Source organism: Hordeum vulgare, chromosome 6H (genome assembly GCF_904849725.1).
Source record: "Hordeum vulgare subsp. vulgare chromosome 6H, MorexV3_pseudomolecules_assembly, whole genome shotgun sequence".
In the NCBI taxonomy this organism is placed as follows: domain Eukaryota; kingdom Viridiplantae; phylum Streptophyta; class Magnoliopsida; order Poales; family Poaceae; genus Hordeum; species Hordeum vulgare.
This window is the reverse complement of record NC_058523.1, coordinates 379,613,606-379,622,673: the sequence shown is the minus strand read 5'-3', so window position 1 is coordinate 379,622,673 and position 9,068 is coordinate 379,613,606.

The following is a 9,068-nucleotide window of genomic DNA, read 5'->3' as shown; positions in this document are numbered from 1 at the left end:
AAGTAAGGGGGAATAGGTCATCTTGCAGCTACGCAAGCCTTATTATGTCATTTAGAAGAGAACTTAGCTAACTATAGGTCATTTTTATTAAATAGGTCATTTTGGAGCTAACTAAGCTAATTATTTCATTTAGGTGGAAGCCTAGCTAACTATAGGTCGTTTCGGAGCTCACTTGGGTTAAATATGTCATTTTGGAGCTAACTATGCTTATTAAGCCAAGTTGGAGCTAAATTGGCTAATTGTATCATTTAGGTGGAAGCCAAGGTAAGTATATAATATTCATGAGCTAACCAAGGTTCTTATGCCATTTTGACTTTGTTATTTCATTCTAAATTGGTCATTTTAATGAGCTAACCAAGGTTCTTATGATGTTTTCACCTAACTAAGCTAATTATGTCATTTTGTAGGATAATTAGCCAATTTAGTCTTTATTGGATGAGTCTAAGCTACGTCGAAGAAGAGAAAGAGAAGAAGCAAGAAGAGAATAAGAAGTAAAAGAAGGAGGAGGAGGAGGAGAAGGAGAAGGAAAAGGAGAAGAAGAAGAAAAGAAGAAGGAGATGGAGAACGAGGAAGGAGGAAGAAGAAGGAGAAGGAGGAGCTCCTTCTCCTTCTTCTCCTCCTTCTTCTCCTTCTTCTTATCCTTCTTGTTCTCTTCTTCTTCTTCTTCCTTCCTTTCATTTTTCCTCTTTCTTCTCCTCTTGTCCCCTTCTTCGGGCTAAATTATCTAAGAATGCCTTTTTGGAGCTAATTATGCTATTTCGAGGATAATTAGCTAAGTATAGGTCATGTTTTATTAAATAGACCATTTTGGAGCTAACTAAGCTAATTATGTCATTTAGGTGGAAGCCTAGCTAACTATAGGTAGTTTTGGAGCTAACTTGGGTAAAATGTGTCATTCCGGAGCAAACTATGCTTATTAAGCCATTTTGGATCTACCTAAGCTAATTATAGGCCATTTAATACCTAAGTTAGGGGAATAGGTCATCTTCCAGCTACGTAAGCTTTATTATGTCATTTAGGAGAGAACTTAGCTAACTATAGCTCATTTTTTATTAAATAGGTCATTTTGGGGCTAACTAAGCTAATTATGTCATTTAGGTGGATGCCTAGCAAACTATAGGTCGTTTCGGAGCTCACTTGGGTTAACTATGTCATTTTGGAGCTAACTATGCTTATTAAGCCATATTGGAGGTAAATTGGCTAATTATATCATTTTGGTGGAAGCCAAGCTAAGTATATAATATTTATGACCTAACCAAGGTTCTTATGCCATTTTGACCTTATTATTTTATTTTTAGCTAAATTGGTCATTTTAATGACCTAACCAAGGTTCTTATGATGTTTTCACCTAACTAAGCTAATTATGTCATTTTGTAGGATAATTAGCCAATTTGTCTTTCTTGGATGAGTCTAAGCTACGTAGAAGAAGAGAAAGAGAAGAAGCAAGAAGAGAAGAAGAAGTAAAACAAGAAGGAGGAGGAGGAGGAGGAGAACGAGAAGGAAGAGGAGAAGAAGAAGAAAATAGGAAGGAGAAGTAGAAGGAGGAAGAAGGAGGAAGAAGAACGAGAAGGAGGAGCTCCGTCTCCTTCTTCTCCTCCTTCTTCTCCTTCTTCTTATCCTTCTTCTTCTCTTCTTCTTCTTCTCTTATTCTTCTTATTACTTCCTTTCATTTTTCGTCTTTCTTCTCCTCTTGTCCCCTTATTCGGGCTAAATTATCTAAGAATGCCTTTTTGGAGCTAATTATGTCATTTCGAGGATAATTAACTAAGTATAGGTCATGTTTTATTAAATAGACCATTTTGGAGCTAACTAAGCTAATTATGTCATTTAGGAGGAAGCCTAGCTAACTATAGGTCGTTGCAGAGCTCACTTGTGTTAAATATGTCATTTTGGAGCTAACTATGCTTATTAGGCCATATTGGAGCTAAATTCGCTAATTATATCATTTAGGTGGAAGTCAAGCTAAGTATATAATATTCATGAGATAACCAAAGTTCTTATGCCATTTTGAGCTTATTATTTCATTTTTAGCTAAATTGGTCATTTTAATCAGCTAACCAAGGTTCTTATGATGTTTTCACCTAACTATGCTAATTATGTCATTTTGTAGGATAATTAGCCAATTTAATCCTTGTTGGATGAGTCTAAGCTACATAGAAGAAGAGAAAGAGAAGAAGCAAGAAGAGAAGCAGAAGTAAAAGAAGAAAGAGGAGGAGGAGGAGGAGGAGAAGGAGAAGGAAGAGGAGAAGAAGAAGAAAAGAATAAGGAGAAGGAGAAGGAGGAAGAAGCAGGAAGAAGAAAGAGAAGGAGGACCTCCTTCTCCTTCTTCTCCTCCTTCTCCTTCTTCTCGTCCTTCTTCTTCTCTTTTTCTTCTTCTCTTCTTCTTCTTCTTCCTTCCTTTCATTTTTCCTCCTTCTTCTCCTCTTGTCCCCTTCTTCGGGCTAAATTAGCTAAGAATGCCTTTTTGGAGCTAATTATGTCATTTCGAGGATAATTAGCTAAGTATAGGTCATGTTTTATTAAATAGACCATTTTGGAGCTAACTAAGCTAATTATGTCATTTACATGGAAGCCTAGCTAACTATAGGTCTTATCGGAGCTCACTTGGGTTAAATATGTCATTTTGGAGCTAACTATGCTTATTAAGCCATATTGGAGCTAAATTGGCAAATTATATCATTTAGGTGAAAGCCAAGCTAAGTATATAATATTCATGATCAAACCAAGGTTCTTATTCCATTTTGAGCTTATTATTTTATTTTTTTAGCTAAATTGGTCATCTTAGTGAGCTAACCAAGGTACTTATGATGTTTTCACCTAACTAAGCTAATTATGTCATTTTGTAGGATAAGTAGCCAATTTAGTCTTTCTTGGATGAGTCTAAGCTACGTAGAAGAAGAGAAAGAGAAGAAGCAAGAAGAGAAGAAGAAGTAAAAGAAGAAAGAGGAGGAGGAGGAGGAGGAGGAGAAGGAGAAGGAAGAGGAGAAGAAGAAGAAAAGAAGAAGGACAAGGAGAAGGAGGAAGAAGGAGGAAGAAGAAGGAGAACGAGGAGCTCCTTCTCCTTCTTCTCCTCCTTCTTCTCCTTCTTCTTATCCATCTTCTTCTCTTCTTCTTCTTCTCTTCTTCTTCTTCTTCCTTCCTTTCATTTTACCTCTTTCTTCACCTCTTGTCCCCTTCTTCGGGCTAAATTATCTAAGAATGCCTTTTTGGAGCTAATTATGTCATTTCGAGGATAATTAGCTAAGAAAAGGTCATTATTTATTAAATAGACCATTTTGGAGCTAACTAAGCTAATTATGTCATTTAGGTGGAAGCCTAGCTAACTATAGGTCGTTTCGGAGCTCACATGGGTTAAATATGTCATTTTGGAGCTAACTATGCTTATTAAGCCATATTGGAGCTAAATTGGCTAATTATAACATTTAGGTGGAAGCCAAGCTAAGTATATAATATTCACGAGCAAACCAAGGTTCTTATGCCATTTTGAGCTTATTATTTCATTATTTAGCTAAATTGGTCATTTTAATGATCTAACCAAGGTTCTTATGATGTTTTCACCTAACTAAGCTAATTATGTAATTTTGTCGGATAATTAGCCAATTTAGTCTTTCTTGGATGAGTCTAAGCTACGTAGAAGAAGAGAAAGAGAAGAAGAAAGAAGAGAAGAAGTAGTAAAATAAGAAAGAGGAGGAGAAGGATAAGGAAGAGGAGAAGAAGAAGTAAAGAAGAAGGAGAAGGAGAAGGTGGAAGAAGAAGGAGAAGGAGCTTCTCCTCCTTCTTCTCCTTCTTCTTATCCTTCTTCCTTCCTTTCATTTTTCCTCTTTCTTCTCCTCTTGTCCCCTTCTTCGGGCTAAATTAGCTAAGAATGCCTTTTTGGAGATAATTATGTCATTTCGAGGATAATTAGCTAAGTATAGGTCATGTTTTATTAAATAGACCATTTTGGAGCTAACTAAGCTAATTATGTCATTTAGGTGGAAGCCTAGCTAACTATAGGTCGTTTCGGAGCTCACTTGCACTACAGGAATCAGCTTCTTTGCCGTGTGCCATCACAGACGGCAAAGACAATATCCCAGACGGCAAAGACAATACCGCAGACGGCAAAGATTCTCACGGCCGGCAAAATTTCTGCGTCAGCCTATGACGCCATCGGATCTTCTTTGTCGTCTGCCCAGGCAAAGCAGACGGCAAAGAGCTTTGTCGTCCGCTTTCCTTAGGAGCAGTCGGCAAAGTGAGCTAGACGACAACCACCAGGGGCAACTCCGTTAGATAGCTAACGGAGCCTTTGCCGTCTGGCAGGGGTCGGCCCTTTGCCGTCTGCCGGGTGGCAGCCCTTGCCGTCTGCCGGGGGGCCTTTGCCATCTGCCAGGGGCAGCCCTTTGCCGTCTGCTGGCTGATGGCAAAGGGCTTTGCCATCTGCTGGCAGATGGCAAAGAGCCTGTATTGCTTCTTCGTTGTCTGTTTTCTTTTATTTCCCTACATTTTCATACCACAAATATACATACAAACATATATATTTCACAGCATATATTTCATACATCTTCAACACATATATTTCACATCATATATATTTCCAACATCATCATGAAATATTTAACAAGCTAGCGAACACATAGACTAGCACAATACATAGTTTCACATAGTTCATCTATATATACATACATAAGTTTGACATTGTTCGTCAATCCAAATGAAAAAAACTAAACACTAGTAGTCCATCAATGCCAGCTTCCATGAAATGAATCAAATATGCAAAAATTGAAGTAATTAAGAAATTAGAAGAAGAAGAAGAAGAAAAGACTAATTAATGCACAACCTTTAGCCATATAAAGCTAATACATTTTCTACAAGCATCACTTACATGAGTAGAATCCAAACTACAAGAGCATCAAACAACAGCATGTCTATAGGGTTTGATTCATCTCATCTTTGATTCACTTTTAATATGTTACTTTGGATGCAATGCTTTCTCCCATGATTTTTTTTGAACGTATATATCTATGTTATATCCAGTGTGCAATGGATCATGTGATCTATGAATTTTTGTTAATTTATTATGCAAATCACAATAACCTGATTCCTAATGTTGGTGGTAATACTAGTCTCAACATGATCTAAATTTTGCATCCTTCTACTAAAGTATATATCTGTTGCCAAACCAATCTATTTGTGCTTCTTAGTTCTGCAGCTTCTAAAATGATACTACATGTACTTCTTATGTGTCCATAGTTTGACTTCCATATATAGTTTATAAGGAACATATAATATGAACATAGAAAGCATTGTATCATCACTAACTTGAATGAAACAAATGTGTAACATATGAAGATGGTGTATGAACGAAAAATGCATGGAAACAACTTATGTTTGGTTAGAGAAAAATAGTTTTGTGATGGAAACGCATCTGTAGGGGATGGAACCAAATTATATAACACGTTATATAACAGAGATGTCACCCTGCACCATGCAGATGCACAGAAGAAAAGGTTAATTACAATGACAGAGCACTGTACTTTTCTACAGTATGGTTGCAAGACAGAATCACAGCAGCACGTTGAATCAATGAACATATTTCTTGATCAAGCCAAGGGACTGGACTGGGGGCATCGAATTAGCAACGTACCAGTACTGGTCGTCGAACTGCTGCGGCTCTCCTAAGACGACATTGAGGATGTTCTCGAGGTCGCCGAGCTATAGCTCGGGCCGGCTCACCAGCGCGACGAACTCCTTGGCCCCCTCCTCGGTCTTCATGAACAAGCAGGCGTTGGGCGTGACTCCGGCGAGCATGATCCCGCGCACCTCCTCATCAATCGCCTCGAGCAGGTTGGCCACGTGCTCCGACGACCGCGGGGACATCAGCGGCTTGAGATACGTCGTCTGCAGACCGATGTACAGGTGCCGATTAAGACAAGCATATACAGTAGGAGGATCAATTTGACAGAACAAAACCATAAAATGTAAGTGCTATTTATTCTAAAATATAATGCAAGGAAAAGATAATCCTACAATGAAAGGACCATACAACAACCATTCATCTAAATACCTTAAGAATAAAGGGAATATTTGTTCCAAATACTAATGTATGAAGATAAAAATGACGCCTAAAACTCTTTATTCCACATCATAATGCAAATAATTTGGCATATCATTATTGCATTGCAAGATGAAGCAATAATTTGGGATATTATTATTATTTATCATATCGTGGCCATTCCACCATTGTCTATCAATGTTAAACTCTAAACACACATGATACAGAGGGCCCTAAACTGAGTATCATCCATTTTATACATGGCAGATAGTTTTATCGGGAACACTAAGTTTAGCATACTAATAATTTGTTGCGAATGCGTGCTTTGCTACTCCTGTCAGTCTCGTGGAACGAATAATATTTCCAAATTACAAATTCTTAACAACCTTCATCATTCGCGCTGGTTCCACAACATTTTACAAACACCTAATTGCTAATTTTTTCAAACACGGCTAAGATAATTTTCTTAGAAGTGAGGCCATGAGACTTGCCAACAGGATAGTCTCAGTGCAGGTATTTCAAGCATCCATGAAGCAGTAATCGAGCAACAATAGCCTCTTCAATCTTTCTTGATTGAAATTAATCACAATGAAATGAAGGCACTATAATACCGCACAAAAAATCTTATACAAGACTGGAGGATAACCTGATAAATGAAATTTGATTCATGGTAATTTTACCCTTCAATTTCACATAAAATAATGTTTTACTTACATATCTAACATGGCCAGGATCAATATGCGAGAAGAAACATCCACTATTTTGCGAGTGACTTGCAAAGAGTTGCAGAACCTAATTAGTATACATGGCATCAACTTTAGTTACCTTAACTTAATTAAAAAAGGACACCTTATAGACAAACATGCTTATAATCTCCTAAAGAAAATCAATGTATTGTGTTTGCATGAGCGCCTCTGATTCCATTGATATATATCAGCAACTCAGGAAGCCAACACTTTCATAAATATAACTAAATCAACGAGAACATTCCAATATAACTAAATATTCCAATAAAACCAATAGTCATTTCACACTCGATCGTAATTTCACACTGTCCTAAATTATCATGGAGTACAAACATGGAGAACAATTTATGGTCATGAGAGCAAGCATATTATTGAAACAGATAGACAGAACCTCATGAGGGCTCGTGGCATGAGCTGATCATACAACATCTCTCAGAATTTTTCGAACCTTGTTCTTGTATAAATTTAGAAGCGTGTATCTGAATCATCAAATTTGCTTTTAAATCTACTCCACCCTACATGGAAGGATTTTAAAATATTATCTTCTCAATAAATGAAGCAACACTGGAACTATTCTATGAGCAGCTATATGCAAATGTACTGTCAAACTGCATCTTCTTGTACTGTCTAACAAACAGGCAGCACATACCCCTTCTGCAAATGGTCTGCATTCTCACTCTCGGCGTGTCCGTCATCTTAGCGCAAAACGCTCCCACGAAATACGGTTTATCCACTTCCACCTGACCTTATACAATGAGTTGGCTCTTATTATACCGGACACAAGCCTGTCTCCAACAAGTAGAGGTTTTCAAACTCATATGCTTCTTCCACGGTATCGAAGCTTGTCCAGGCTGCTGGATTAACAATGGTATCAACCTTGTTATCCGCAAAAGCACGACGCTTCAAGTGCAGGCACTCTGCTAGGAGTCTTCTACCTCTCATCTGCCGCCTTACCAATCATAATCCTGCAAAAAGATTAGCACAAAAATGAGCTAATTCTTGAATCACACACTAAACACTGATCGAAAAAAGAAACACACATGCTACTCTAAAGAAATCCAATCTTGCGAACTGCAAGAGCCCCTGAATACAAGCAATGACTGACTCCATTACAGTGACCTGAGCTACTGCACCTCGTGAGGGCTCGCCATGGTCATGGCCATGTGTGGGAGAGCTAGGGTTTCTGGTAGCGGTGCGGCCGGAGTGGGGATTAGACGTGGATCCAGCCGACGGTGCTTGGTCCGATGCTGTCCCACTACAGTGGCTCCTCCGCAGCAACGTGGGAGGAGGAAGATTGGGGCGGATGCAGACGAAGCCTGACCTGCTCGAGAAGGTGGGGAGGTGGGGTGGGGAGGCAGCGATGGTGGGGAGGAGAGGTCGCCGGATGTGGAGATGGGGCCCGCCCGAGGTGGATCCGGCACTAGGAGCAGAGGATAAGGACAATGGCAGTGCTGGCGGATCTGGACGAGCCATGGCTGCCGCCTGACCTGCTCTTGAAGACCTTGATCTCTAGATTGGATTGGGGAGGGAGGGGAGGGCGGTTGGAGGACGCTGGGAGGGGCGCAACACGGTGGTGGTGGTGTGGCGGCGCGGGGAGGAGAGGCAGAGAGGTGTGGATTGGTGAGAGAGAGATAGTGGGGATCGGGGGAGAAATCAGATGGGGGTGGGGAGATGGATGCCAGCCGTCAGTGGCCGTCCTCTTTGCCGTCCGCTTGGGAATCAAGTTGATGGCAAAGAGTTCCAGGCAGACGGCAAAGGGGTTGTGTGCAGACGGCAAAGAGGCCTCTGATGGTAAAGGGAACGGCTCCACCTGCGGTTATCTTTTGCCGTCTGCTTGGACCATCTTTGCCATCATCCTATGCTTTGCTGTCAGCCCGGTCCATCTTTACCGTCCGCCTGCCGACGGTAAAGAACACAGTAATGGCAAAGAGTATCTTTGGCATCAGCCAGCTCTTTATCATCTGTTTTTTGGCAGGTGACGGCAAAGAGCTTCTTTGCCATGTGCCAGCAGACGGCAAAGATCAGACATATGGCAAATTCTCTGATTCCTGTAGTGTTGGGTTAAATATGTCATTTTGGAGCTAACTATGCTTATTAAGCCATATTCGAGCTAAATTGGCTAATTATATCATTTAGGTGGAAGCCAAGCTAAGTATATAATATTCATGATCTAACCAAGGTTCTTATGCCATGTTGAGCTTATTATTTCATTTTTTTATCTAAATTGGTCATTTTAATGAGCTAACCAAGGTTCTTATGACGTTTTCAGGTAACTAAGCTAATTATGTCAT